The sequence below is a fragment of the Lutra lutra genome, chromosome 5 (assembly GCF_902655055.1).
Source record: "Lutra lutra chromosome 5, mLutLut1.2, whole genome shotgun sequence".
Lineage (NCBI taxonomy): Eukaryota > Metazoa > Chordata > Mammalia > Carnivora > Mustelidae > Lutra > Lutra lutra.
The window spans coordinates 88,677,421-88,685,368 of NC_062282.1; positions in this window are offsets into that span (position 1 = coordinate 88,677,421).

The window sequence follows — 7,948 nt, forward strand, 5'->3', positions numbered from 1 at the left end:
CCGCCTGGGGCAAAGACACTTGAGAATCACTACAACAGGCCCCTCCCCCAGAAGATCAACAAGAAACCCAGCCAGGACCAAGTTCACCTACCAAGGAGTACAGTTTCAATACCAAGGAGAGCAGCGGAATTCCAGAGGAGGAGAAAGCAAAGCACGGAACTCATGGCTTTCTCCCCATGATTCTTTAGCCTTGCAGTTAATTTAATTTTTTTTTCTTTTTCAATTTTTTTTTCTTCTTCTGCTAATTTTTTTTTAACTTTTACCCTTTTCTTTTTTAACATTTTTTAACTAGTTTATATTTTTTCTTTATTGGTTTTCTTTTTTTAATTGTTTCTTTCCTTTTTTTTTTTTTTTTCTTTCTGAACCGTTTTTATCCTCTTTCTCCCCCCTCACGATTTGGGATCTCTTCTGATTTGGCTAAAGCATATTTTCCTGGGGTTGTTGCCACCCTTTTAGTATTTTACTTGCTCCTTCATATACTCTTATCTGGACAAAATGACAAGGCGGAAAATTCCCCACAAAAAAAAGAACAAGAGGCAGTACCAAAGGCTAGGGACCTAATCAATACAGACATTGGTAATATGTCAGATCTAGAGTTCAGAATGACGATTCTCAAGGTTCTAGCCAGGCTCGAAAAAGGCATGGAAGATATTAGAGAAACCCTCTCGGGAGATATAAAAGCCCTTTCTGGAGAAATAAAAGAACTAAAATCTAACCAAGTTGAAATCAAAAAAGCTATTAATGAGGTGCAATCAAAAATGGAGGCTCTCACTGCTAGGATAAATGAGGCAGAAGAAAGAATTAGCGATATAGCAGACCAAATGACAGAGAATAAAGAAGCTGAGCAAAAGAGGGACAAACAGCTACTGGACCACGAGGGGAGAATTTGAGGGATAAGTGACACCATAAGACGAAACAACATTAGAATAATTGGGATTCCAGAAGAAGAGGAAACATAGAGGGGACCAGAAGTTATATTGGAGAGAATTATTGGAGAGAATTTCCCCAATAAGGCAAAGGGAACAAGCATCAAAATCCAGGAGGTTCAGAGAACCCCCCTCAAAATCAATAAGAATAGGTCCACACCCCATCACCTAATAGTAAAATTTACAAGTCTTAGTGACAAAGAGAAGATCCTGAAAGCAGCCCGGGAAAAGAAGTCTGTAACGTACAATGGTAAAAATATTAGATTGGCAGCAGACTTATCCACAGAGACCTGGCAGGCCAGAAAGAGCTGGCATGATATATTCAGAGTACTAAACGAGAAAAACATGCAGCCAAGAATACTATATCCAGCTAGGCTATCATTGAAAATAGAAGGAGAGATTAAAAGCTTCCAGGACAAACAAAAACTGAAAGAATTTGCAAATACCAAACCAGCTCTACAGGAAATATTGAAAGGGGTCCTCTAAGCAAAGAGAGACCCTAAAAGTAGTAGATGAGAAAGAAACAGAGACAATATACAATAACAGTCACCTTACAGGCAATACAATGGCACTAAATTCATATCTCTCAATACTTACCCTGAATGTGAATGGGCTAAATGCCCCAATCAAAAGACACAGGGTATCAGAATGAATAAAAAAACAAAACCCATCTATATGTTGCCTACAAGAAACTCATCTTAAACCCGAGGACACCTCTAGATTTAAAGTGAGGGGGTGGAAAAGAATTTACCATGCTAATGGAGATCAGAAGAAAGCAGGAGTGGCAATCCTTATATCAGATCAATTAGATTTTAAGCCAAAGACGATAATAAGAGATGAGGAAGGACACTATATCATACTCAAAGGAACTGTCCAACAAGAAGATCTAACAATTATAAATATCTATGCCCCTAACGTGGGAGCAGCCAACTATATAAACCAATTAATAACAAAATCAAAGAAACACATCGACAATCATACAATAATAGTAGGGGACTTTAACACTCCCCTCTCTGAAATGGACAGATCATCCAAGCAAAAGATCAACAAGGAAATCAAGGCCTTAAATGACACACTGGACCAGATGGACATCACAGATATATTCAGAACATTTCATCCCAAAGCAACAGAATACACATTCTTCTCTAGTGCACATGGAACATTCTCCAGAATAGATCACATTCTTGGTCCTAAATCAGGTCTCAACCATTATTAAAAGATTGGAATCATTCCCTGCATATTTTCAGACCACAATACTCTGAAGCTAGAACTCAATCACAAGAGGAAGTTTGGAAAGAACCCAAATACATGGAGACTAAACAGCATCCTTCCAAAGAATGAATGGGTCAACCAGGAAATTAAAGAAGAATTGAAAAAATTCATGGAAACAAACGATAATGAAAACACAACGGTTCAAAATCTGTGGGACACAACAAAGGCAGTCCTGAGAGGAAAATATATAGTGGTACAAGCCTTTCTCAAGAAACAAGAAAGGTCTCAGGTACACAACCTAACCCTACACCTAAAAGAGCTGGAGATGGAACAAGAAGGAAAGCCTAAACCCAGCAGGAGAAGAGAAATCATAAAGATCAGAGCAGAAATCAATGAACTAGAAACCAAAAAATCAATAGAACAAATCAACGAAACTAGGAGCTGGTTCTTTGAAAGAATTAATAAGATCGATAAACCCCTGGCCAGACTTATCAAAAAGAAAAGAGAAAGGACCCAAATCAATAAAATCATGAATGAAAGAGGAGAGATCACAACGAACACCAAAGAAATACAGACAATTATAAGAACATACTATGAGCAACTCTACGCCAACAAATGTGACAATCTGGAAGAAATGGATGCATTCCTAGAGACATATAAACTACCACAACTGAACCAGGAAGAAATAGAAAGCCTGAACAGACCCATAACCAGTAGGGAGATTGAAACAGTCATCAAAATCTCCAAACAAACAAAAGCCTAGGGCCAGACGGCTTCCCGGGGGAATTCTACCAAACATTTAAAGAAGAACTAATTCCTATTCTCCTGAAACTGTTCCAAAAAATAGAAATGGAAGGAAAACTTCCAAACTCATTTTATGAGGCCAGCATCACCTTGATCCCAAAACCAGACAAGGATCCCATCAAAAAAGAGAACTACAGACCAATATCCTTGATGAACACAGGTGCGAAAATTCTCACCAAAATACTAGCCAATAGGATTCAACAGTACATTAAAAGGATTATTCACCATGACCAAGTGGGATTTATTCCAGGACTGCAAGGTTGGTTCAACATCTGCAAATCAACCAATGTGATACAACACATTAATGAAAGAACAAGAACCAGATGATACTCTCCATAGATGCTAAAAAAGCAATTGACAAAGTACAGCATCCCTTCCTGATCAAAACTCTTCAAAGTGTAGGGATAGAGGGCACATACCTCAATATTATCAAAGCCATCTATGAAAAACCCACCACAAATATCATCCTCAATGGAGAAAAACTGAAAGCTTTTCCGCTAAGGTCAGGAACACGGCAGGGATGTCCGTTATCACCACTGCTATTCAACATAGTACTAGAAGTCCTAGCCTCAGCAATCAGACAACAAAAGGACATTAAAGGCATCCAAATTGGCAAAGAAGAAGTCTAACTATCACTCTTTGCAGATGATATGATACTATATGTGGAAAACCCAAAAGACTCCACTCCAAAACTGCTAGAACTTGTACAGGAATTCAGTAAAGTGTCAGGATATAAAATCAATGCACAGAAATCAGTTGCATTTCTCTACACCAACAACAAGACAGAAGAAAGAGAAATTAAGGAGTCCATCCCATTTACAATTGCACCCAAAACTATAAGATACCTAGGAATAAACCTAACCAAAGAGACTAAGAATCTATACTCAGAAAACTATAAAGTACTCATGAAAGAAATTGAGGAAGACACAAAGAAATGGAAAATTGTTCCATGCTCCTGGATTGGAAGAATAAATATTGTGAAAATGTCTATGCTACCTAAAGCAATCTACACATTTAATGCAATTCCTATCAAAGTACCGTCCATTTTTTTCAAAGAAATGGAACAAATAATCCTAAAATTTATATGGAACCAGAAAAGACCTCGATTAGCCAAAGCAATATTGAAAAAGAAAGCCAAAGTTGGTGGCATCACAATTCCGGACTTCAAGCTCTATTACAAAGCTGTCATCATCAAGACAGCATGGTACTGGCACAAAAACAGACACATAGATCAATGGAACAGAATAGAGAGCCCAGAAATAGACCCTCAACTCTATGGTCAACTCATGTTTGACAAAGCAGGAAAGAATGTCCAATGGAAAAAAGACAGCCTCTTCAATAAATGGTGTTGGGAAAATTGGACAGCCACATGCAGAAAAATGAAATTGGATCATTTCCTTACACCACACACGAAAATAGACTCCAAATGGATGAAGGATCTCAATGTGAGAAAGGAATCCATCAAAATCCTCGAGGAGAACACAGGCAGCAACCTCTTCGACCTCAGCCGCTGCAACATCTTCCTAGGAACATCGCGAAAAGCAAGGGAAGCAAGGGCAAAAATGAACTATTGGGATTTTATCAAGATCAAAAGCTTTTGCACAGCAAAGGAAACAGTGAACAAAACCAAAAGACAACTGACAGAATGGGAGAAGATATTTGCAAATGACATATCAGATAAAGGGCAAGTGTCCAAAATCTATAAAGAACTTAGCAAACTCAACACCCAAAGAACAAATAATCCAATCAAGAAATGGGCAGAGGACATGAACAGACATTTCTGCAAAGAAGACATCCAGATGGCCAACAGACACATGAAAAAGTGCTCCATATCACTCGGCATCAGGGAAATACAAATCAAAACCACAATGAGATATCACCTCACACCAGTCAGAATGGCTAAAATTAACAAGTCAGGAAATAACAGATGCTGGCGAGGATGCGGAGAAAGGCGGACCCTCCTACACTGTTGGTGGGAATGCAAGCTGGTGCAACCACTCTGGAAAACAGCATGGAGGTTCCTCAAAATTTTGAAAATAGAACTACCCTATGACCCTGCAATTGCACTCCTGGGTATTTACCCTAAAGATACAAACGTAGTCATCCGAAGGGGCACGTGCACCCGAATGTTTATAGCTGCAATGTCTACAATAGCCAAACTATGGAAAGAACCTAGATGTCCATCAACAGACGAATGGGTAAAGAAGAAGTGGTATATATACACAATGGAATACTATGCAGCCATCAAAAGAAATGAAATCTTGCCATTTGTGACGACATGGATGGAACTAGAGGGTACCATGCTTAGCGAAATAAGTCAATGGGAGAAAGACAACTATCATATGATCTCCCTGATATGAGGGAGAGGAGATGCAACATGGGGGGTTAAGGGGGTAGGAGAAGAGTAAATGAAAGAAGATGGGATTGGGAGGAAGATAAACCATAAGTGACTCTTAATCTCACAAAACAAACTGAGGTTTGATGGGGGGAGGGGGTTGGGAGGGGGGGGTGGGATTATGGACATTGGGGAGTGTATGTGCTATGTTGAGTCCTGTGAAGTATGTAAACCTGGCAATTCGCAGACCTGTACCCCTGGGGATAAAAATATATTATATGTTTATAAAAAATAAAATAAAAAAAAAGCATTATTCTCTAAGTTAACCTCAACTGCATATTTAGAATAGCATAACTATGTGAAACACCTATAATTGATAAAATTACTATGTAAATAAAAAAAATGCATATCCAGAGATGAATGAAAAGATGAAGTATCTTAGTAGTAATTTTAATAAGCAAATCATTAGGAATTCAAGAGAGAGAGAGATTTATATCTTAATGAGACAAGTTTCAGGTGAAACATTACCAGAATTGTAATCTGAGGACTTGAATTCAAGTCCTCTAGGTCAGGTACTAGTTGAGATTTGAACCCATGGTGAACCTTGCTTAATTTTAGGTGATTACTTATACTTACACTCAGTGTTTTTGCAAGAATGAAAACTTATGTTTGCACCCTTAATGTGTCTCTACAAGATCCAGGTCTCCACATTCAATTCTTACAGAACTTTTATTGTTGAATTAATTATAGCTATATCCATGGGGGAAAGAACTAGGCTTAACCTGCTATAGACGATGAATTCCAAAAAAATCTATTTTATTTACTTCTAAAATTGATTCATTTATTTATTTAAAAATAAAAGTATTTGGGGGACACCTGGGTGGCTCAGTCTGTTAAGATCTGACTCTTTATTTTGGCTCAGGTCATGATCTCAGGGTCATGAGATTAAGCCCTATGTTGGGTTCTGTCCTCGGCTTGGGACTTGCTTAAGATTCTCTCTCTCTCCTTTTGGACCCCACCCTCCTTGCCCTCCGCCCCCCACCAACACATGCCATTCTCTCTCAAATTATGTATATATATATACACATATACATATGTATATATATATATACTTAATTGAATTATAATTAACACACAGCATCATATTAGTTTTAAGTATACAATGTAATGATTCAGCAATTCTATACATTTCTCAGCGCTCATCATTATAACTGTATCTTAATATCCTTTTTCTGTTTCAACCCCTGCCCCCAACAATCACCAATTTTCTCTCCATATTACTCTGTCTTTGTTGTTATGTCTTTTCCCCTTTGATTTGTTTTTTAAACTCCACATATGAGTAAAATCATATTTGTCTTTCTTTGTCTGACTTCTTTCACTTAGCATTATCTACTCTAGGTATATCTATGTTGTTGCAAATGACAAGATCTCATTATTTTTTTAATGACTCAGTAATAGTTCATTATATTTATGTCTACACACACCACATCTTCTTTATCCATTCATCCATCATTGGACACTTGTGCTGCATCCATGTCTTGGCTGTTGTCAGTAATACTGCAGTAAACATAGGGGGTGGATATATCTTTTTGAGTTAGTGTTTTTGTTTTCTTTGAATAAATACCCAGTAGTGGAATTAATGGATCATAAGGTAGTTCTATTTTTAATTTTTTGAGGAACCTCCATAGTGTTTTCCACAGTGGCTCTACCAATTTACATTCCCACCAGTGGTTCATGAGGGTTCCTTTTTTTCCCCACATCTTCACCAATACTTATTATTTCTTGTCTTTGATTCTAGCTATTCTGACAGATGTAATGTCATATCTCATTGTGGTTTTGATTTGTATGTCCCCGATGATTACTGATGTTGAGCATCTTTTCATGTGTCTGTTAGCCATCTGTATGTCTTCTTTGGAGAAATGTCTATTCAGGTCCTCTGACCATTTTTAATTGGATTATTTACAGTTTTTTTTTTATGTTGAATTGTATAAGTTCTTTATATGTTTTAGATATTAACCCCCTAGTGGATATATCATTTGCAAATATCTTCTCTCCTTCCATTAGTTGCCTTGTCATTTTGTTGATGTTTCCCTTTGGTGTGTAAAAGCTTTTTATTTTGGCATAGTCTCAATAGATTAATTTTGCTTTTTGTTTCCCTTGCCTTAGGAGACATGTCTAGAAAAATGTCTCTATAGCCCAGTATCGCTAAAATGTCCATAGCAATCTATAGATTTAATGCAGTCTCTATCAAAATACCAAAAACATTTTTCACAGAACTAGAACAAATCATCCTAAAATGTGTATGGTTTCACAAAAGTCCCTAAATAGCCAAAGCAATCTTGAGAAAGAACAAAGCTGACAGTATCACAATCCTAGATTTCCAAACTATACTACAAAGCTGTAGTAATCAAAACAGTATTAAAAAAAAAACAGTATGGTAATAGCACAAAACAGACACATTGGTCAATAGAACAAAATAGAGATTCTATAAATACACACAGTTATATGGTTGATGAATCTCTGACAAAGGAAGCAAGAATATACAATGGGGAAAAGACAGTCTAGTCTCTTCAATAAATGGTATTGGGGAAACTGGACAACTACTTTCAAAAGAATGTGACTGGACCACTTTCATACGCCATGCTCAAAAATAAACTCAAAACGGTTTAGA